The 24,000-nt window shown below is 34.9% G+C and overlaps 1 protein-coding gene across 1 annotated transcript in view; it reads left to right on the top strand.

The window, feature by feature from the left end:
* Positions 1-24,000, top strand: part of LOC136852269 (uncharacterized) — a 60,075-nt gene that overhangs the window by 2,123 nt on the left and 33,952 nt on the right. The window lies entirely within an intron of this gene.

The raw sequence follows: 24,000 nt of genomic DNA, 5'->3' as shown, positions 1-24,000 counted from the left end.
ATATATATATATATATATATATATATATATATATATATATATATATATTTATTAAAGGAGAACAACTACATAAAGCAGTTTCCCCTGGCAAGAATCTGCCATCTTTCAAAATACAAGTACCGAGTGCAATAATCAGAAGCGTTAATGTTTCCTCTCATTTTATGCCGCCTGACCTTTGAATATTTAGTCTGTCTGACTGTTTTTTTTTTTTTCTGTCTATTTGTCTGTACATGTGGTACAAAAAGATCTCAGAACCCCAGAGGAATCTGTGCTTTTGTCTAAAGTTCAATCGCAGATGTAGTGCATTACCGCCCTTAAACAATTGACCTTGCATATTACTAATTTATTTATATTTTTATCAGTTAATTTATTAATGTATTGATTTATCTAACATTATATTTTTCTTTATAACTGATCTCTTCTTTCAGTATTTCGCATTATCTTCTGAAAGTTCTTTCAGTGGCCCCTGTGGGGTTTTTCCATGTGAAAAGAGTTCATATTCTGAATAATAATAATAATAATAATAATAATAATAATAATAATAATAATAATAATAATAATAATGTTGGGAGAATCCGTCTCTTGAATTTCAAGACAGTGGCCCCTGTGGGCTTGTTCCATATGAGTAGGGTTAATCCTCTAAATAATAATAATAATAATAATAATAATAATAATAATAATAATAATAATATTGGGGAATCCCTCTATTCAATTTTAAGTCAATGGCCCCTGTGGGCTTGTTCCATATGAATAGGGTTAATCCTAAATAATAATAATAATAATAATAATAATAATAATAATAATAATAATAATAATAATAATAATAATAATAATAATAATAATGTGAGAATCCTTCTTTAGAAGTGCAGACGTCATCTTTATGCTCGGCTGCTGTTCCTGAACGTTCATGGACATATTTGATTTTATTTCTTTGAATACTTGTGAAAGTTGGAAGATTAATCTGGATTTTGAATGTCCGCTCCGACAGTTCTTTCAGACTCGGATTTATGACAATAAATTTAACAGTGTCCTTGTGTTCCTGTGAAAGTTGTGAGATTAAATATGATTTTTGAATTGATATTCTGAGATTTACTTATTGGGAGTTGTGACGAAAAATGAAGGGTAACCATTGACGCAGACGACCTCATTACTAAGACTAGATACAGATTTTTTTAGTTTTCTGTAAAAGAAAACTGTTGTGCCGACTTTGTCTGTCCGTCCGCACTTTATTCTATCCGCGCTTTTTTTTTGTCCGCACTTTTTCTGTCCGCCCTCGGACCTTTTTAAAATCTACTGAGGCTAGAGGGCTGCAAATTGGTATGTTGATCATCCACCCTCCAATCATGAAACATACCAAATTACAGTCCTCTAGCCTCAGTAGTTTTTATTTTATTTAAGGTTAAAGTTAGCCATAGACCACCGCCGGGCAGTGGTTGAAGTTTCATGGACCGCTGCTCATACAGCATTATACTGAGACCCCCATAAAATAGATCTATTTTCATTGGCCCTGGTTATACGCTGTAGCGGTTGTACAAAAAAGTTTTTTGCATTTTTTACTTGTTTTTATTCGAAATAATCTTTGTGATGAAAGGAAGCATCACCTGTTTAAAAGAATTTAAGTTTATAACTTTATATAAAGGATTTATTGTTCCTGAGTAACTTACTGGATTTTATTTTAATTTTCATGAATTATTTGAACGGTGGACTTTGAAGTCCTGAATAAGATGCCATGATGGGGCAATAGACTTTCATTGTTGTTGATTTGTTTTGACACGAGAATATCTGGGTTAGCAGGACGCGTCCATGATTAGAATTGAGCAGCTCTCATCTCAGTTTAACACTCGAGCACAAATGTAAATTTATATATATATATATATATATATATATATATATATATATATATATATATATATATATATATATATATGTATGTATGTATGTATGTATGTATGCATAACTGATTCACGAAGATATGGAACGTGATGAATGTATAAATAAAGGTAAATGCCACGAACGAAAGTGAAACAACGGCGTTTGCTAGCAGACTGCTAGCAAAGGACCGTGTGTCGAAAGGCCTAGCAACCACTCCGTTGCTTCATTTTTCCTTTGTGGCATTTGCCTTTATATTATATATATATATATATATATATATATATATATATATATATATATATATATATATATATATATATATATATATATATATATATATATATATATATATATCTATCTATCTGTGTGTGCGTGTATGTATATATGTATATATATATAGTATATATATATATATATATATATATATATATATATATATATATATATATATATATATATATATATATACATATAAATTTGCGTGTGTGCTCGCGTGCATAAACTGAGATGAGAACTGCTCAGTTCTAATCATGGACGCGTCCTGCTAACCCAGATATTCTCGTGTCAAAACAATATATATATATATATATATATATATATATATATATATATATATATATATACATACATACATACAGTATATATATTATCTTTATGTAATTCTTTATATAATATTTTCGTCAGAGTAGTCAATGGTACAATCTTTACTTTTATTGCTCGGCCACTAATGCAACTGAAGACAGGTTTTCGAAAACCTGTTGCTCATTTTTGGTTTCTTTTTATCTGATTTTTATTTTTTTCTTTTGTTTTTTGATTTTGTTTTTGCAGTTTATCTTACTTTCTTCTGTTTTATTTTTTCGTAGTTTATTTTTTGTTATGCACAATTTTATTTGTCTTAATTTTATTCTTTGTGTCTTTAGCCTCTCAGGATTAAGATAAATATGTGATTTTATTTTCCGTCAAAAAAATTCCCATTTCATTAGTTTTCCCCTCGTGTTTTTTTCACATAAAAAACACCGCCTGTGGATGATCATAAAAAAAAAAAAATAAAAAACCAAACAGATTGAGGGGTAGTGCCGCGCGTCGATGCAACTCTAGTGATGCACTGTAATTCACTTGAAGGTTCTTTGCAGTGCCCCTTCCTTAGGCACCTAGCTGCAACCCCTTTTGTTACTTTGACTGTATCTCCGCTCATGTTCTCTCTTCCAACATGCTATCCACCCTTTCCTAACAACTCTTTCATAGTGCAAATGTTTTGAGGTTTTCCCCCTGTTACGCCTTTCAAACCTTTCTGCTCTCAATTTCCCTTTCAGCGCTGAATGACCTCATAATTCGTAGCACCAGGCCTTTGGCCTAAAATCTATATTCCAGTTCCTATTCCTATATTTCCACTCTATTCCTCAAATAAGGGACACCGTATCATCGCTAATTCCAAGTCCCTTCAGACCATATTTGAGATGAAGGTCACGACCTTTCTATGCATATTTTAATACTAGATTATTCAAGGAGAACCTATACTGGTCAGTTCATTTTGAACAAATCAGAACCTAGCATTTTGCAAGCATTTTATGAGGACCAATTTGGTTAGACAATATATTTCATCGACTGTAAGATAAAAGTTCATATATACTACTGTTTGTTTATGAGGTGTTTTGTAAGATGTAATTAAAAATATAAAAAAGGTTAATTATCTAGATTTCCCATTATAAAATTTTCGCAATATATATTGGTTTTTCGTTCCAATCAAGGCTGAAAAATTATTATTATTATTATTATTATTATTATTATTATTATTATTTTGCTATTGTATTTAAATTTCACAAAACAAAAACTGATTTCTCGTAATAATCAAAGTGTAAAATTATTATTATTATTATTATTATTATTATTATTATTATTATTATTATTATTATTATTATTATTATTATTATTATTATTATTATTATTCTCTTCCAGCTGGCGGAGCAGCAATGTGCTCCTGAAGGATGTGGTGTTGTCTTCTCTCGTCGCAGCTGGGTCATGGAGCCTTAACCGGGTATAATTAGGGAGGAGACCGTCTCTGAGGGCAGTTGCATTAAAAATTATAGCTGTTTCCACAGCATTTAATTTATACAGTCTTCTCTATTCTTCTTTCCTTTTTTTTTATCAACATGTAGTTGGTAAATCAGGTTTCCCAAAGACATACAAAGAATTCTGTTTTCTTAGGTTTATTTTCTCTGACGTTTCGAACGCGCTATGGTGTTTATTTTCAAAGAGTAAATGAAATGGCATGCAGGTTACAAGGATATATATAGCAAGCGGGGATGGGGCAGTGGGTGTACAGTTGCCAGGTTGGTTATTCAGTTGCGTTTTGGTTGGTCACGGGTTGGTGATTAAGTTGGTCCCAGAGGTATTGAGACCTTCTGGGCCTAATTGCTATTGGAATTTGAGAGTGGCTCTTAGCTGGGATTATAGGTCGTTCAGGTGATCTGCCTTTGTGTCCTGTGTGATTAGGCCCAGAAGGTATCAACGCCTCAGGGACCGACTTCGTCACCAACCTAAGAAAACAGAAATCTTTGTATGTCTTTGTAAAAACTTATTTACCAGCTGCACGTTGATAAAAAAAAAGATAAGAAGAATTGAGAAGACTCGGTATAAATTAAATGCCGTGGAAACAGCTATAATTCTTAATGCAACTGCCCTCAGAGAATATCTCCTCCCCAATTATACCCGTTTATGGCTCCATGACCCAGCTTCAGGAGGACATTGGCACTCAGCCAGCTGGAAGAGAAATAAAGAATTGATAATAATAATAATAATAATAATAATAATAATAATAATAATAATAATAATAATAATAATAATATTATTATTATTATTATTATTATTATTATTATTATTATTATTATTACTTGCTATTGCATTTTAAATTTCATATGAAAATTAATTCATCGCTATAATCAAGTGGGAAATAATAGTAATAATAATTATTATTATTAGTTTCATAATCACGAGTAACTAAAATGAATAAATTGACTAATATATATATATATATATAAATATATATATATATATATATATATATATATATATATATATATATATATATATACATATATATATATATATATATACATATATATATTTACAGTGATATCATTGTGAATTTCTTCATTATTATTATTATTATTATTATTATTATTATTATTATTATTATTATTATTATTATTATTATTATTATTATTATTTAATATTTACAAACATTCACACACAAAACAAAGTGGCCATTTATGAAAAGAAAATATAAAGCACACCGTGGGAAACCAATAAGATAATACAGTTAACATAAAAGTAAGAAAATATAAATACCAACGTAACAAAACACCAAGGAATGACCAAGTGTTACCAAAGTACTACCCAACTCAAGCCCACTCCCCAGCCCACCCCACCCCCAGCCCACCCATACCCCCAGCCCGCCCTACTCCCCAACCCACCCCACTCCCCAGCCCAACCCATGCCCAAGCCCAGCTCACTCCCCAGCCCAACCCATGCCCATGCCCAGCCAACTCCCCAGCCCAGCCCATTCCTAAGCCCAGCTCACTCCCAGAAAAGCCCACTCCCAGCCCAACCCATTCCCAGCCCAGCCCACTCCACAGTCCAACCCACTACCCAACCCAGCCCATTCCCGAAGCCCATCCTAATCCCCAGCCCAGCCCACTACCCAGCCCAACCCATTCCCCAGCCCACCCTACTCCCAAGCTCACCCAACTCCTGAATCCCACTCAACTCCCTAACCCACCCCAGTCCCCAATCCACCCCACTCCCCAGCCCACCCCACTCCCACCCCAGCCCACTCCACTCCCAGCCCAGCCCAATCCTCACCCCAGCTGACTCCCAAGCCCACCCCAGCCCAAACCCCAGCTGAGCCCACTCCTGAAGCCCACCCACTCTCCCCAACATGCCCCACCCCAACCCACTTCCCAACCCACCCCAACTCCAGCCCACCCAACTCCAGCCCACTCCCCAGCCCACTTCCCCATGTACAAAACTCTCCAGTCCACCCCACTCCCAGCTCACCCACCAGCCCAGCCCAGCCCACCCCACTCCAAAGCCCACCCACTCCAAAAGCCCACCACACTCCCCAGCCCACCCCACTCACAGCCCACCCCAATTCCCAGCCCAACCCACCCCCAGCCTAAACCCCAGCCCACCCCTTCCAAAGCCCACCCCACTCCCCAGCCCACCTCAGACCACCTCACTACCCAACCCACTCCAAGGCCAACCCAACTCTCCAACCCACCCCACCCCTGCCCATCCCAATCCCCAGCCACTCAACTCCCAACCCATCTTACTCCACAGCCCACCCCACCTCAGCCCACCCAACTCCCCAGCCCACCCCACTCTCCGAGCCATTTCTAGCTCACTCCCAGCCCAATCCCCAGCCTAATTCCCATCCCAATCCCTACCCCAATCTCTCAACCCAATTCCCAGCCTTCCCCACTCCCTATCAACTCCTCAGCCCAATCCCCAGCCTAACCCGAGCTCACTCACCAGCCCAATCCCTGGCTCACTCCTCAGTCCAATCCCCTGATCAATTCCCAGCCCACCCCATACCCTATCCCAGTCCAAGTCTCTAGCATACCCCAGTCCCCAGCCCACTACAGAGCCCACTCCCTGTCCACCCCAGCCCACTCACCAACCCAGTCTACTCACCAACCCAGTCCACTCCCCATCCCGGCCCACTCCTCAGCCCGTCCAAGTCTCCTCCAATTTTAAGAGAAATGAGTAAAAATCTGACGCTGACTTCCTCCGGGTCAAAACTAGTTCACTAGAAGCGATTACGTGAACACTCATAAAATCTGCTAAGGAAATATTTCCTTTATTTATATAAAAAAAATATGCTATTCTGCGTCGTTCCTGAATTCAGAAGTATACGCACACAAGGGTGACTCAAGGGCCTTTTTTTAATTTATTTTTTTAATTTTCTAACCCCATGACCATTGCTTTTACTGCGTCTGCGAGTCTTTTATTATTTTATCCTTTTATTATGTTATCCTCTCTTGAGCTTGTTTGGGCCTTAATGCATTTAAATACGATGTACTCGAATTGTATCCAATTTGCCGCATGATAGTTATGTCGCATTAGTCTGGAGATGGTACAGCAGTTTCTCTCTCTCTCTCTCTCTCCCCCTCTATTTTTCTTCTTCTGTTCTTTTTACCCTTCTTTTACTTCTGTCTTCACCTATCTTCTCTCAGCAGTTTCTCTCTCCATTTCCTTTCTTCTGCGTCTTCTTATCCTTCTTCTTCTACTTCTTTCTTCATCCATCTTCTCTCATCTCGCTCGATCTTTCCAATTCCCTGACAAGGATATTTTTGCTAGTTTAATTCTGCCTTTGAACTTTCAAGAGGGAATAAGATGCTTTATTGAATCCATTGGAAACTGGACTTCAATTTCATATCCTGGAACCCACAGATAAATTTCAATTATTAGTCTTATTTATCTTAACCCACTTATACGAGTTCGCATAAAGATGACCCAATTCACGAAGTTAAAAAATGCGTTTTTCCTCAACCTCCGGAAAGGTCACATGTCATAACTTGAAAAAAAATGATGGAAGTCTGAAGATATTTCAGTTTTGACAAATGACTCGAATTTGTACTAATTTGTGAGGCCTCTCTGTTCAGTGATTTGTTCTGCACTATTTCCATACTAGTAATTGTGACCAAAAATCCCTCTTTCTGTCTTATTCACTCATTCAATTATTCATAATCATCTTCAGAATCATTATTACCATCATCTCATCAGTGTGAAAGCAGCAGAAGTGGCCTATAGCAAAAACATTTGTTACCTATCAAGTTTTTGAGCACAGATTATAGAAAAAGCACAGGGTTATATACATGCACATTTAAATCACTTTAATATAAGCAACATTATTAGATGGAGTATGTGGTCGTTAATACAAATAATAATAACAATGATGGACTTCAAAATATATCTTAAACATTTTCTTAAACTTAATTTGGCTTAACATCACTAAGAATCAAATACTGCAGAAAAATAACTAGGCTTTATGATTGGACTAATTCCCATTAGAATCTCGATCTGGGAACAGAATACTGCCCAAGTTGGAATGATAAATGAAACTCCTTAATTTTGGAATAAATGTTAACTCGTACGAAAATGTTTTAAATGTTTTTGGATATAGATGAAATAATTCATTGCGTAAAAAAATGAAGGGAAAGAGTTTAGGCAGAAATAATTCACTTCACAGTGAAATAATTCACTGCCTAGAAAAAAATTGAACGTAAAATTTAGACAGAAATCATTCATTTCAGAGTGAAATAATTCACCGCATAGAAAAATGAAAGGTAAATGTTTAGACAGAATCTAGGAGAACAACTTGAAGTTAAGTTTGACATTAGGCAAACAAAACTATAAACCGAAGGAGAGCAAGAATTCTTCCCTTTTTTGGCAGAATCCTTTTTTGAGAAGTTAAAAACAGTGCACAAAGGTTGGGTGTTGTTGTTCCTAAGTTTTGCAAAAGTTTGTACACTATTTTCATCTTCTCAAAAAGGATTCTGTTAAAAAGAGACGAATTCTTGCTGTCCTTGGGTTTAGAGTTTTTGCAAGTTTTCCTTTCATGCATGATGACACTTTCAGGAGAAAATGCACATCCATTATTCAAAAGAGTTTTCCTGCTTTGAATTTGAAAATTATCTCAAAAATCCCTTAACAGTAGGGTCTCCGTTGAGGGTCAAAGACCGACTCAGTCTTCTGCTTTCGTCCAGCATCGTATACAAGTACACTTTACCAAGATGTGATCACGGGATATACGTGGGATGCACTAGGCCTGTTGCAGAACAACAACGACTTAACGATCTTAGAATCCATAATTATCAAAAAGACTTTACCGTCGTTAAACATTCAATCGTCTTCTGTTGAATTGTTTATAGCCTAGATAGGGCATCTAGTTTTCCTCACTCTGTTTTTATTTTATTATGTTAGTCTTGCTCTTTCTTTCATATAATTAGGTTGTTTTAAGATTTTAGTGAGCTCCTTTTACTTGTAATGGGGTTTTCTTTGAATCTGTTGTCTAGTTTTAAATGTTTTTATTTCATAAAGAGCCGTTGCCATTGCATATCACCATAAATTAATTGGAATTAATAATGTTCGCAAATTATATTGTATAGCCTTGAAAAGGCGACTTGGAATTCGTCGCGAAACGTCGGCATTGAAAATAAACTGTTAAAGGATGAGGATGCCTTTCCCTATTACTTCCCTCAGCTCCGGCCCGTATGTATATATATATACGAGTATATATATATATATATATATATATATATATATATATATATATATATATATATAATATATATATGTATATATATATATATATATATATTTATATATATATATTTATATATAATTTATATATATATATATATATATATATATATATATATTTATATATATATATATTTATATATATATTTATATATTTATATATATATACTGTATTTATATATATATATTTATATATATATTTTATATATATATATATATATATATATATATATATATATATATATATATATATATATATATATATATATATATATATATATATATATATATATATATATATATATATATACTGTATATATATATATTTATATATATTTATATATATATTTATATATATATATATATATATATATATATTATATATATATATTTATATATATTTATATTTATATATATTTATATATATATATATATATATATATATATATATATATATATATATATATATATATATATATATATATATATATATATATATATATATATACATATACATGTAAAGGCGTTACTTATAGGTCTATCGGTATCTTTAATATTTTACCCTTACTTATCTTAATTACAAAGGTCCTATATTCATCACCCAGTTGGACTGTGGAACAGTCTCCCTGAAGATGTTGTACAATTGAAACCTTGAAAGTACATTAAGCGAAGGTGCAGTGCATTTCTACCCTAAAACAGTTCACCTTGTATTATAATAATTCATTTATATTTTTATATTTGCATATATTAGTTTATTACTTTATGTTTTTTCCTTTTCTAATAAATGATCTCCTCTTTTGTATTTCCTATTATCTTCCATAATTTCTTTTAAATGAACACCTTAATATTCATTGGAAGTTTGTATTTCAAGTCAACGGCCCCTTTGGTGGGCTTGTTCCATATGAAGAGGGTTCATCTTCTGAATAATAATAATAATAATAATAATAATAATAATAATAATAATAATAATAATAATAATAATAATAATAATAATAATAATAATAATAATAAAATAATCTGTCTTGTCATATTTTTAATCTGGATAAATTTTGAATATAGAAACTCAGAAAGTATCTGCGTAAAGAGAAAACATGTTAGGTTTCATCTTATGGTTGAAATCTAAGGAGATGCTCTCTCTCTCTCTCTCTCTCTCTCTCTCTCTCTCTCTCTCTCTCGAAAAGAAATCTAAGGAGATGCCCTCTCTCTCTCTCTCTCTCTCTCTCTCTCTCTCTCTCTCTCTCTCTCTCTCTCTCTCTCTCTCTCGCCTGAAAGAAATCTAAGGAGATGCCTCTCTCTCTCTCTCTCTCTCTCTCTCTCTCTCTCTCTCTCTCTCTCCTGAAAGAAATCTAAGGAGATGCTCTCTCTCTCTCTCTCTCTCTCTCTCTCTCTCTCTCTCTCTCTCTCTCTCTCTCTCTCTCTCTCGCCTGAAAGAAGTGCATTCGAGGCTTGGAATGTTACATTAATAAAATCAATGGTAGCTCTCTCTCTCTCTCTCTCTCTCTCTCTCTCCTAAAGGTAGTGTAGTCGAGTCTTGGAATGTTATATTGATAAAGTCAATGACAATCTCTCTCTCTCTCTCTCTCTCTCTCTCTCTCTCTCTCTCTCTCTCTCTCTCTCTCTCTCGCCTGAAAGAAGTGCATTCGAGGCTTGGAATGTTACATTAATAAAATCAATGGTAATCACTCTCTCTCTCTATCTCTCTTTCTCTCTCTCTGTCTCTCTCTCTGTCTCTCTCTGTCTGTCTCTCTCTCTCTCTCTCTCTCTCGCCTGAAAGAAGTGCATTCGAGGCTTGGAATGTTACATTAATAAAATCAATGGTAATCTCTCTCTCTCTCTCTCTCTAATGAAAAATAGATTGTTCAATATAGGACAACATGGTTTTGTACTACACAAACCCAACTGTTAGTCCACCATGAAAGCATATATAAAAATATGATAAATGAAAAAGATACAGATCTCTTTGCTTTTGACAAGGTAGATCATAATATATTAGCGAAAAAAATTAGAAAACATAACATTGTTGACAAAGTAGTGGATAAAAGAATTTTTGCAAAACAGAAAAACAGATAGTGATTGCAAACGATGAGAAATCGGATGAAGCTACTAATATCCGGTGTACCACAGGGTCGTTAGCTGCATTGCTGTTTGTGATTATGATTGCAGACATAGACAGTAATGTTAAGGACTCAGTAGTAAGAAGTTTCGCAGATGACACAAGAATAAGTAGAGAAATTGCTGTGATGAAGATAGGAACTCGTTACAAAGAGACCTAAATAAAATATATAAATGGGCAGAGATAAATAGGATGGTATTTAACTCTGATAAATTTGAATCAATGAACTGTGGTGATAAAGTAGGAATGCTATATGCATATAAAGGACCTAATAATGAGACAATCACAAACAAGGTGTGATGTTGAATAGGAATATGTTATGCAATGATCAAATAGCAATTCTATTGGCAAAATGCAAAGCAAAAATGGGAATGTTGTTCCGGCACTTCAAAACAAGAAAAGCTGAACACATGATTATGCTTTATAAAACGTCCATACGTAGTCCACTTGAATATTGCAATATAATATGGTACCCACACTACCAAAAGGATATTGCACAAATAAGAGTGTACAAAGGTCATTTACAGCTAGAATAGAAGAAGTTAAGGACCTTGACTACTGGGAAAGACTACAATTGTTAAATTTATATAGTCTTGAAAGGAGAAGAGAACGGTACATGGTAATTCAAGCATGGAAACAGATAGAAGGAATTACCGAAAATATCATGGAACTAAAATTATCAAAAAGAGCAAGCAGAGGTAGATTAATAGTGCCAAAAACTATATCAGGAAAATTAAGGAAAGCACACAGGACATTAATCCACCACGCACCAGCATCGATAATGCAGCGTCTATTCAATGCGCTACCAGCTCATCTGAGGAACATAACAGGAGTGAGCGTAGATGTGTTTAAGAATAAGCTCGACAAATATCTAAGATGCATCCCAGACCATCCAAGACTGGAAGATGCAAAATATACCGGAAGATGCGTTAAACTCTCTGGTAGACATCAAAGGCGCCTCACACTGAGGGACCTGGGGCAACCTCGAATTGTAAGGTCTGTAAGGTAAGGTAAGGTCTCTCTCTCTCTCTCTCTCTCTCTCTCTAAAGGTAGTGTAGTCTCTTGGAATGTTATATTGATAAAGTCAATGACAATCTCTCTCTCTCTCTCTCTCTCTCTCTCTCTCTCTCTCTCTCTCACACACACATACACATGACTGAAAGATGTGAACTCGAGGCTTGGAATATTACATTAATAAATCCCGTGGTAATCTCTCCTCTCTCTCTCTCTCTCTCTCTCTCTCTCTCTCTCTCTCTCTCTCTCTCTCTCTCTCTCTCTCACACATGACTGAAAGATGTGAACTCGAGGCTTGGAATATTACATTAATAAATCCAGTGGTAATCTCTCTCTCTCTCTCTCTCTCTCTCTCTCTCTCTCTCTCTCTCTCTCTCTCATGACTGAAAGATGTGAACTCGAGGCTTGGAATATTACATTAATAAATCCAGTGGTAATCTCTCTCTCTGTCTCTCTCTCTCTCTCTCTCTCTCTCTCTCTCTTACATGCGTTGACTCAGCCTCTAGTTAACTGATAATAATCCCTCTTTTGCAAAAGGCAAAAACTTCCACTTTTCTGTATCTCAGAAGAATAATAATGTTTTGTTTTACACGCAGAAGCATTCTTACTTAATTCTTAACTCGAGTCAAGGAATTCAGAGAATGAGGGGATTCATTCTTAAAGAATCATCCGTAACAGACAAGTGCCCACGCTCACAGACAGACGAATGATACAGACTTTGTTTCATGCACTCTAGAGCCACTGAGATTTACATTAACTTTTTAACTCGTTACTTTTCCCAGGTTTGAAACATAAGATCTGTTTTCTGGTTGCAAGAATCCTCTCCTAATTAACAATGCCTTTCATTGGGTTATAATGAATATGAGATAAGCGTTTGTGAGGTACGATATTAAACTTTGTAAAACATTACAGATTGTGTGTTTGCATGATAAATGTTACGGCAAACACACACACACACACACACACACACACACACACACATATACACATATATATATATATATATATATATATATATATATATATATATATATATATATATATATATATATATATATATATATGTGTGTGTGTGTGTGTATAGTTAAAGGCGTCGTACTCAGGTACATTTATTTTGCCAACGTTTCACGATTCATAATTGCATCCTTAAGGCTATAATAAAGATAAAAACGAACTTAAAACCAAGCACTGCATAATCCATTAAAATTACGCAATATTTAATCAAATTTAATGAACATCAGCATGTAGAAAACTTGAAAATAATTTATGAACATCTTAAAACAGGAAATTATACTAAACACTAAAAATATGTACAAAATATCTGAAAGATTCTTAAAACAGTAAAATTATATAAAACACTAAAAAACTAAGGACATTCTGTACCTTATCCTCGCAAAGGACGGGCAGTCACGTGACTGAAAGAGTTTCGTAAATACAAACAACGAACCTTAGGCAATAAACAACTGAACAGAGGAGGATTGCGTATTTAAAGACGGAACTATCTTTTTTTATCATAATGGACTCCAAGGTTGTTAGGTCGTTTTCATTATGTACTTGACCTATAATTGTAAAGTCCTTTTCATCAATATATGTTGTACATGACTTAGAATGGTTCCTAATATTTGACTGTTCGGGATTTGTTAATCTACTGCCCGTTCTAAAACTTACGCCCCTGTGAGAATCTATTCTCACAGGAGCGTATTTTTGATTATTGCCCGCTTAGTTTCCTGCCTCAGTTTTATCGTAGATATGTTGATGACACTTTCGCCTTATTCCGAAACAAGTTTAGCCTAATGCAGAACAGTTCTCAGAGTTTGCCAATACCCTACACCCTAATACCAGATTTACATTTGATGAAGAAGAAAATAACAAGCTTCCCTTTCTAGACGTTTTAGTGTCCAGGAATGAACAAGGCTTCTACACTGGGGTTTTTAGAAAAAAGGCTTTTACTGGGTTAGGTATCAATTTTTATAGTTCTTGTTTTTATAATTTTAAACTCAAACAATCTCAACTCTCCTCCACAGGGCCTTCACCCATACCTCTAATTGGTTTACTTTTATTGAGGAAATTAACTTTCTTTCCCAATATCTTAAAAATAACTGCTTCCCAGACAAACTATTGTTTAAAATGCTTAGGAAAATGCTAGGTGCTAGGTTCATGGAGGTACCATCAGTTTTTACAGCCCCAAAATTAAAAATGTTTGTGAGCTTCCCTTTTTTTCATGTTGACCTTTTCAGAAAAAAGTTCCTGACAATAATTCAAAAAGAATTCCCGGCCTTAAACCTTAAAATCGTTCCAAAAAATCCATTAACGATCGGTCTCTGTTCAAAATGAAAGACCGCCTTAGTCCTCTTCTAAAATCTAATGTTATTTATGAATATACGTGCCCAAGATGTGATCACGGGACTTATGTGGGTTGTACGAAGAGGCTACTCAAAGTGAGAACAGATTCTCACAGGGGCGTAAGTTTTAGAACGGGCAGTAGATTAACAAATTCCGAACAGTCAAATATTAGGAACCATTCTAAGTTATGTAAAACATATATTGATGAAAAGGACTTTACAATTATAGGTCAAGTACATAATGAAAACGACCTAACAATCTTGGAGTCCATTATGATAAAAAAGATAGTTCCATCTTTAAATACGCAATCCTCCTCTGTCCAGTTGTTTATCGCCTAAGGTTCGTTGTTTGTTTTTACGAAACTCTTTCAGTCACGTGATTGCCCGTCCTTTGCGAGGATAAGGTACAGAATGGCCTTAGTTTTTTAGTGTTTTATATAATTTTACTGTTTTTAGAATCTTACAGATTTTTGTACATATTTTTAGTGTTTAGTATAATTTCCTGTTTTAAGATGTTCATAAATTATTTTCAAGTTTTCTACGTGCTGATGTTCATTAAATTTGATTAAATATTGCGTAATTTTAATGGATTATGCAGTGCTTGGTTTTAAGTTCGTTTGTATCTTTATTATAGCCTTGAGGATGCGATTATGAATCTTGAAACGTTGGCAAAATAAATGTACCTGAGTACGACGCCTTTCCCTATGGTTTCCCCGGTGAGATGTACCTAGAACTGCAGCTCCGTCATCTAAGGTATATATATATATATATATATATATATATATATATATATATATATATATATATATATATATATATATATATATATATATATATATATATATATATATATATATATATAATTCATTCCCGACTCTGTCTCTTGATAAAAATGAAATGATTAATTTGATACATTTTTACTTATACTTATGTACTGAGGGTAGTTTTGTTCAGATGTCAATTGACAAAACTAAGAAAAGAATGATCAGAAAACAAATTTCAGCCTATCACTGAACAATTTTATCTATGTATATGTACTGGGCAAACATCCAATGCCATATTCATTCATTTAAGTGAATACTCTCACAGGATAAATTTGACTGAAAGTTCAGTGATTGCCATATCGAAAGATTTCTCTTCACGAAATCTTTTAGAATCTGCTATTATACGGCTTACTTCCAGCTGTGGTGTTAACCTTAGCCCTGGCATGTATTATTTGGGCCCCTGTATTAGTAAATGTTCAAGAACGACCTAAAAGATAAAATCACTGACTTAATTACAAATTAGTTACCTTATATATATATTGTCTATGTATTTTTATGTTTAATATAATTTTTTTAAATGTTCATCTTGCAAAAACTGCTATTATTTACCAAAAAGCAAAGAATGATTGAGTTGTACTTTTATAACATTTTTTGGTGGGCAGTCACCTCCTTGTATAATCTTTTAAGTGTCCTGTCCCTGCTTCTGAACGGTTGAGCCTAAACCTCTGTAAAACCTCTTAAATATTTAACCCTGTTTTGGCAGTTCTACTAATTCTTCAGTTGTGCTGGATTCCAGGTACATATTTTTTTCCTTTGTAATCCTCATCTGTCATTTATATGAGCTTTCTTTGTAAACTTATTTTTATATTTCTTCAGTCTGCTAAGTGTAGGACTATAAGTCGAAAGGCCTTGCAACACTCCATTGTTTCTCCTTCCTTCGTGGATTTTGTCTTTATTTATATATATATATTCATCACCCGTTCTATATTTTCGTGATTCAGTTACACTTCTGTATATACAAATATTTATATGTATAATAAACACACACACACACACACACATATATATATATATACACACACACATATATATATATATATATATATATATATGATATATATATATATATATATATATATATATATATATATATATATATATATATATATATATATATATATATATATATATATATATATATATATATATATATATATATATATATATATATATATATATACATACATACATACATACATATAAATATTTATATATACATATAGCCTATACGTACAATTTTTCAGTGAAAGGCTGAAATTTGTCATAAATTTTTGTGTAGTTTTCTGAACATTCTTTTCTTAGTTTTGCCAGTTGAAAGCCTAAATAAAAATTGCCGTTAATACATAAATATAAATAAAACTATATCAAGTAGTCTCTTTATTTTTGCCACGAGACGAATTTTTTAATAAATTATTTTTTTGTAATTTTCTTAATTCAAAGATACAATACATTCACTATGGTTTCTAAGTCCTGTTTGGAAACCTACAGACAGAAAATCACTTTGATATATAATTTTCCCATTTCGATGGTGTTGTCAGTAACATTAACAGTATTGACCGGGATCAGTAACAATGCCAGTATTGACCAGGGTCAATAACATTGACAGCATGGACTGGGGTCAATAACAATTACAGCACTGACTTGCTAAAAACAATGACAGCTTTGACTGAGGTCATTAACAATGACAGTGTTGACTGGGATCAGTAGCAATGACTGCATTGACTGGGATCAATGACAATGACAGCATTGAATGCGGGCAATAACAATGACAGCATTTACTAGGGTCAGTAACAATGACAGCATTGACTGGGGTCAGTAACAATGACAGCATTGATTGGGTCAAAAACAACGACAGCATTGACTGGGGGTCAATAACAATGACAGTATCGACCGGGGTCAGTAAAAATTACAATATAGACTAGGATCAATAACATGACAGTATTGACTGGGGTCAATAACAATGACAGCATTGACTGGGGTCAATAACAATTACATTGACCGAGGTAAATAACAATGACAGTATAGACTGGGGTCAATAACAATGAAAGTATTGACTGGGGTCAATAACCATGACAGCATTGACCAGGGTCAATAACAATGACATTGACTGTGGTCAATAACCATGACAGTATTGACCAGGGTCAATAATAATGACAGTATTGACTGTGGTCAATAACAATGAAAGGATTGACCGAGGTCAATAACCATGACAGCATTGATTGGGGTCAATAACATTAACAGTATTGACCACGGTCCATATCAGTGACAGTATTGAGTGAGGTCAAAACAGTGACAGTATTGAATGGGGTCAATAACAATTATAGCAATGACTGGGGTCAATAATAATGACAGTATTGACGGGATCAGTAGTATTATAGTACTGAATGGGATCACTAACAATGACAGCATTTAATGGGGTTGATAACCATGATGGTATTGACCGGGGACAATAACCATGACAGTATTGAATGGGGTCAATAACAATGACATTGTTGACTGAGGTCAATAACAGTGACAACATTGATTGGGGTCAATAATAATGACAGCTTTGACTGGTGTCAATAACCATGACAGTATTGATTGGGGTTATTAACAATGACAGTATTGACTGGGGTTAATAATAATGATAACATTAACTGGGGTCAATAACAATAAGAGTACTGACTGGGGACAATAACCACGACAGTATTGAATGGGGTCAATAACAATAACAGCATTGACTGTGGCCAATAACAATGAAAGTATTGACCAGAGACAGTAATAATGATAGCTTTGACTGAGGTCAATAACCATGACTGCATTGATTGGTCAATGACAATGACAGCATTGACTGGTGTCAATAACAACGACAGTATTGAATGGGATCAGTAACAATGACAGCATTTTCTAGGGTCAATAACCATGACAGTATTGAATGGGGCCAACAGCCATGAAAGCACTGGCCGGATTAAATAATAATGACAGCTTTCACTGGGGTCAGTAACCATGACAGTGTTCTTTGGATTCAATAACAATGACTGTATTGAACTGGGTCAGTAACAATGAAAGCATTGACTGGGGTCAATAACCATGATAGTATTGAATGGGGTCAACAATAATGACAGCATTAACTGAGGTCAGTAACAATGACAGCATTGACTGGGGTCAATAACCATGACAGTATTGAATGGGGTCAATAACCATGACAACATTGAATGGGGACAATATCAATGACAGTATTGAATGGGGTCAATAACCATGACAGTATGTAATAGGTCAATAACAATGACAGCATTGACTGGAGTCAATAACCATGACAGTATTGAATGGGGTCAATAACCATGTCAGCATTGAATGGGGTCAATAAATATGTCAGTACTGAATGTGGTCAATAACAATGACAGTATTGAATGGGGTCAATAACCATGACATTGTTGAATGGGGTCAATAATAATAAGAGCATTGACTGGGGTCAATAACAATGACAGTATTGAATGCAGTTAATAACATGACAGTTTTGAATGGGGTCAATAACAATGACAGTACTGACTTGGGTCAATAACAATGACAGTATTAATGGGGTCAGTAACAATGGCAGCATTGACTGGGGTCAATAACAATGACAACATTGTCTGGGGTCAATAACCATGACAGTATTGAATGGGGGACAATAACAATGACAGCATTAACCGGGTCAAAAATAATGACAGTTTTGTATGGGTACAATAACAATGACAGCACTAAATTAGGTCAATAACAATGACATCATTGACTGGGTTCAATAACAGTGACAACATTCACAGGGGTCAGTAACCATGACAGTATTGAATGGGGCTAATAACCATAAGAGTATTGACTGAGGTCAATAACAATGGCATTATTAAATGGGGTAAAAAGCAATAGCAGCATTGACTGGGCTCAATAACTGACAGTATTGAATGGGGTCAATAACCATAACAACATTGAATGGGGTTAATTAACCATGACAACATTGACCAACAACAACATTAACGCTGGTCTTTAACAATGACAGCATTGACCAGGTTAGTAACAATGTCTGCATTGACTATGGCCAATAACAATGAAAGCATTGTCTGAATTCAATAACAATGACAGCAATGACAGGTGTTAATAACATTGACAGTGTTGACTGGGGTCAATGACCATACCAGTACTGTTTGGGGTTAGTAACAATGACAGCATTGGCTGGGGTCAATAACCATGATGGTACTGAATGGGTTCAATAACCATTACAGTATTGAATGGGGCCAATAACATTGACAGTATTAAATGAGGTCAATGACAACGATAGCACTGACTGCAGTCAATAACTATGATAGTACTGAATAGGGTCAATATCCATAACAGTATTGAATAGGGTCAATAACCATGACAGCATTGAATGGGTTCAATAACAATGACAGAATTGAATGGAGTCAGTAACAATAACAGCATTGAATATGGTCAGTAACCATATCAGTATTGAATAGTCAATAAACATGCAGCATTGAATGGGGTCAGTAACGATGACAGTATTGACCAGGTTCATTATCAATGAAAGCATTGGCTGGTGTCAATAACCATGACAGTATTTAATGGGGCCAATAATCATGACGGTATTGAATGGGGTCAGTAACAATGATAGTGTTGAATTGGGTCAATAACAATGACAGCATTAACTGGCATTATTAACCATGACAGTATTGAATGGGGTCAGTAACAATAACAGCATTGAATATGGTCAGTAACCATATCAGTATTGAATAGAGTCAATAAACATGCAGCATTGAATGGGGTCAGTAACCATGAAAGTATTGAATAGGGTCAAATAACCATGACAGCACTGAATGGGGTCAATAACAATTACAGTATTGACTGGTATCTATAACAATGACAGCATTGACTGGGGTCAATAACAATGCTAGCATTGATTGGTGCCAATAACCATGACAGTATTTAATGGAGTCAAAAACCATGACGGTATTGAATGGGGTCAGTAACAATGATAGTGTTGAATCGGGCCAATAACAATGACAGCATTAACTGGCATTATTAACCATGACAGTATTGAATGGGGTCAATGCCAATGACAACATTGGCTGCCATCATTTACAATGACAGTATTGAATGGTGTCAATACCAATGACAGCATTGGCTGCCATCATTTACAATGACCGGATTGAATGGGGTCAATAACAATGACTGTATTGGTTGGTGTCAATAACCATGATAGTATTGAATGTGGTCAATAACAATGACATTATTGAATGGGGTCAACAACAATGACAGCATTGGCTGGGGTTAATGACCATGACATTATATTATGGGGTCAATAACCATGGCAATATTGAATAGGGTCAATAACCGTGACAGTGTTGAATGGGGTCAATAATAATGACAGCATTGACTGTGGTCGATAACCACGACCATATTGAATGGGGTCAATGACAATGACATCATTGACTTGGGTCAATAACCATGACAGTATTGAATGGGGTTAATAACCATGACAGCACTGATTGGGGTCAGTGGCCATAACAGTATTGTATGGGGTCAGTCACAACGACAGCATTGACTGGGGTCAACCATGACAGGATTGACCAGGGTCATTAACTATGGCAGTGTTGACTGGAGTCACTTGCAATGACAGCATTGACTGGGGTCAATAACAATGACAGTTGTGACTGGGTTCAGTGACCATAACAGTATTGTATGGGGTCAGTAACAATGACAGCATTGACTAGGGTCAATAATCATGACAGTATTGAATGGGGTCCATAACCACGACAGTATTGAATGGGGTCAATAACAATGAAGTATTGAATGGGGTCAATAACAATGAAGTATTGAATGGGGCCAATAACCATGACAGTATTTAATGGGGTCAATAATAATGACAGTACTGAATGGGGTCAATAACAATGAAGTATTGACCGGGTCAATAACCATGACAGTATTGAATGGGGTCAGTAATAGTGACAGCATTGTCTGGGGTCAATACCAATGACAGTATTGACTGGGTTGAATAACCATGACAGTATAGATTGGGCCTGTAAAATGACAGCATTGACTGGGAACAGTAACAGTGACAACATTGACTGAAGTCAATAACAATGACAACATTGACTGGGGTCAATAACAATGACAGCATTGACTGGGGTCAATAATAATGACATCGTTGACTGGTGTCAATAACACTGACAGCATTGACTGGGGTCAGTAGTAATGATATCACTGACTAGGGTGAATAACAATGAAAGCGTTGACTGAGGTCACTAGCAATGACAGTGTTGGAATAACGTGGGTGCTTGACCTTCCAAAAATGACAGTAATATTTAGGTAATTATGCAATTGCACTCCATTCCCTTGTTTCTGATTCCGTGGGTGACTGAATACAGACTTAATTTGTTTTTCTGTATTGCAAATAGGAAAAATAATTTTACCTCTGGTTTCGGATCGCTTGTCACTTACTAATTCCCCTTCGGTGTAAGTTATTCCGAGGTTTAGTGAATCTGATATTAAACGACATTTGTAACTTGATGTTTGTGAACGGAAGAAATGAATATATAGAAACACTTCCCGTTAGATATTGACTTCTAAATTACCTTCTGCGTATGTTATCCTGAGGTTGAGTGAATTTGATGTTAAACAACATTTGTAGCTTGATGTTTGTGAATAGAAAAAAATAAATGTAAAGAAATACGGTATTTCTCATTTTCACTTTGGCATTTGTAGCTTAATATTTGTGAACAGAAAAAATAAATACGAGTATAAAAGAAATCTTCCACTCCCTCTATGGAAGAAGAAAATTAACAAATAATCACAAGTAAATAAGTAAGATTTTAGTATAAATATAAGAAAAATTACTATTTAAGAATATTAAATTTCATTATTTAATCTTTTATTTTATATCTTATCCTATATTGCACTTTTGAATATCACTTTAAAAGGGGGTACATTTTCAAACCTACAAAGATTATCGATCTTTGTGATTTTTGTATAACACGATTTTTTCTTCAGTCCTTTGTAAATATGTCAGGATCTCAATAAAACCTTTTGTTGTTGTTTTGTGAATTCCATTCGAGTTCAAAATACATGACGATGTTTTGAGTACCAAACGACATCCAACAATAAAATCGCTTGTGCGTGTAGTTTGTCAGAACGAAGAGCGCACAATGGTTACATGTATGGAAAAACCAATTTGGGAAAAAAATGTTTCCATAGATTTCGAATATTTCAACGAAATCCAGACAATGAAATCTATTTGTTTCCAGATCAGCAGTTTTTGGGAGAGAGAGAGAGAGAGAGAGAGAGAGAGAGAGAGAGAGAGAGAGAGAGAGAGAGAGAGAGAGCGCGCAATGATTACGACAGTGATATCTCTTGATACGCCAATGTGAGTCCATAGGACATTCAGTTTCTCAAATAGAGAGAGAGAGAGAGAGAGAGAGAGAGAGAGAGAGAGAGAGAGAGAGAGAGAGAGAGGCGCGGCGCAGAAACCAAATGGGGCTGTTCTAGTGAAAGAGAGATTTCAGGGCTGCACTGAGAATTCACTTTTGTCAAAAGCAATAGATTTTTTTTTCGCATTAAAATGAATGTTTTCCCGCATTTTCCTTCCATTGGAGGTACTTTCGTTAACTGATGGAGTCGGAAAGGTGTCGCATATATCTGTTGGGCAGCGAATTAACGTACAATTATTATTATTATTATTATTATTATTATTATTATTATTATTATTATTATTATTATTCAGAAGATGAACCCTATTCATATGGAACAAGCCCACAACAGGGGCCATTGACTTGAAATCCAAGAAGCTTCCAAAGAATATGGTGTTCATTCGAAAGAACAAACAGGGGGTAATGGGAAATACAGAAAGCGGTCAGTTATTAGAAAAACGGATAAATAAACAAATTCACAAATGAATAGATAAAAATGAAAGCAAATCATTAAAATACAAGGAGAACTGCATTAGGGTAGTAATGCTTCGCATCTTCGCTCGAACTTCCGAAGTTCCAGCCGCGCGACATCCCCACGTGAAATGAAGACGTTTCTCAAAATCTGGGATCTACACTAAAGACACAACAGAGAAATAGATGTTGTGGGTTTTATGGTTAAAAAAAGTAATAACTTTTCGCTACAACCTCGGAGTACCTTTTGAAGAAACCAATAACTGACTTGCTTATTAATCGGTAGAAATTTTAACCTTTAAAAATTTGTCATTCCCGATATCTGAAACTCACAACAATGAGGATTGCATAACCTGACCTCGTGACCTCCTGATTTTCATCAAAAAAGTTCACTGACATTTACCATTATCATTATTATCATCTCTTCCGTGGCTCAGAGAATGACATTTTGACATTTATTAAATGACATTTGTGGTTACAGGTACAGCGGCTTTCTGTAAACGTATTGGCAACCTGTGTTATAATGCAGACTAGCATTCCTTTTAATGTCGAGTTATTGCCTCAGTAAAATGTATTATCGGACAATAATTTCGTAAATTAAATTTGGTTCGTGATGCCACCTTCTC

This window comes from Macrobrachium rosenbergii, chromosome 25 (assembly GCF_040412425.1).
Source record: "Macrobrachium rosenbergii isolate ZJJX-2024 chromosome 25, ASM4041242v1, whole genome shotgun sequence".
Classification (NCBI taxonomy): Eukaryota; Metazoa; Arthropoda; class Malacostraca; order Decapoda; family Palaemonidae; genus Macrobrachium; species Macrobrachium rosenbergii.
This window is presented reverse-complemented; position numbering and strand designations above follow the sequence as displayed.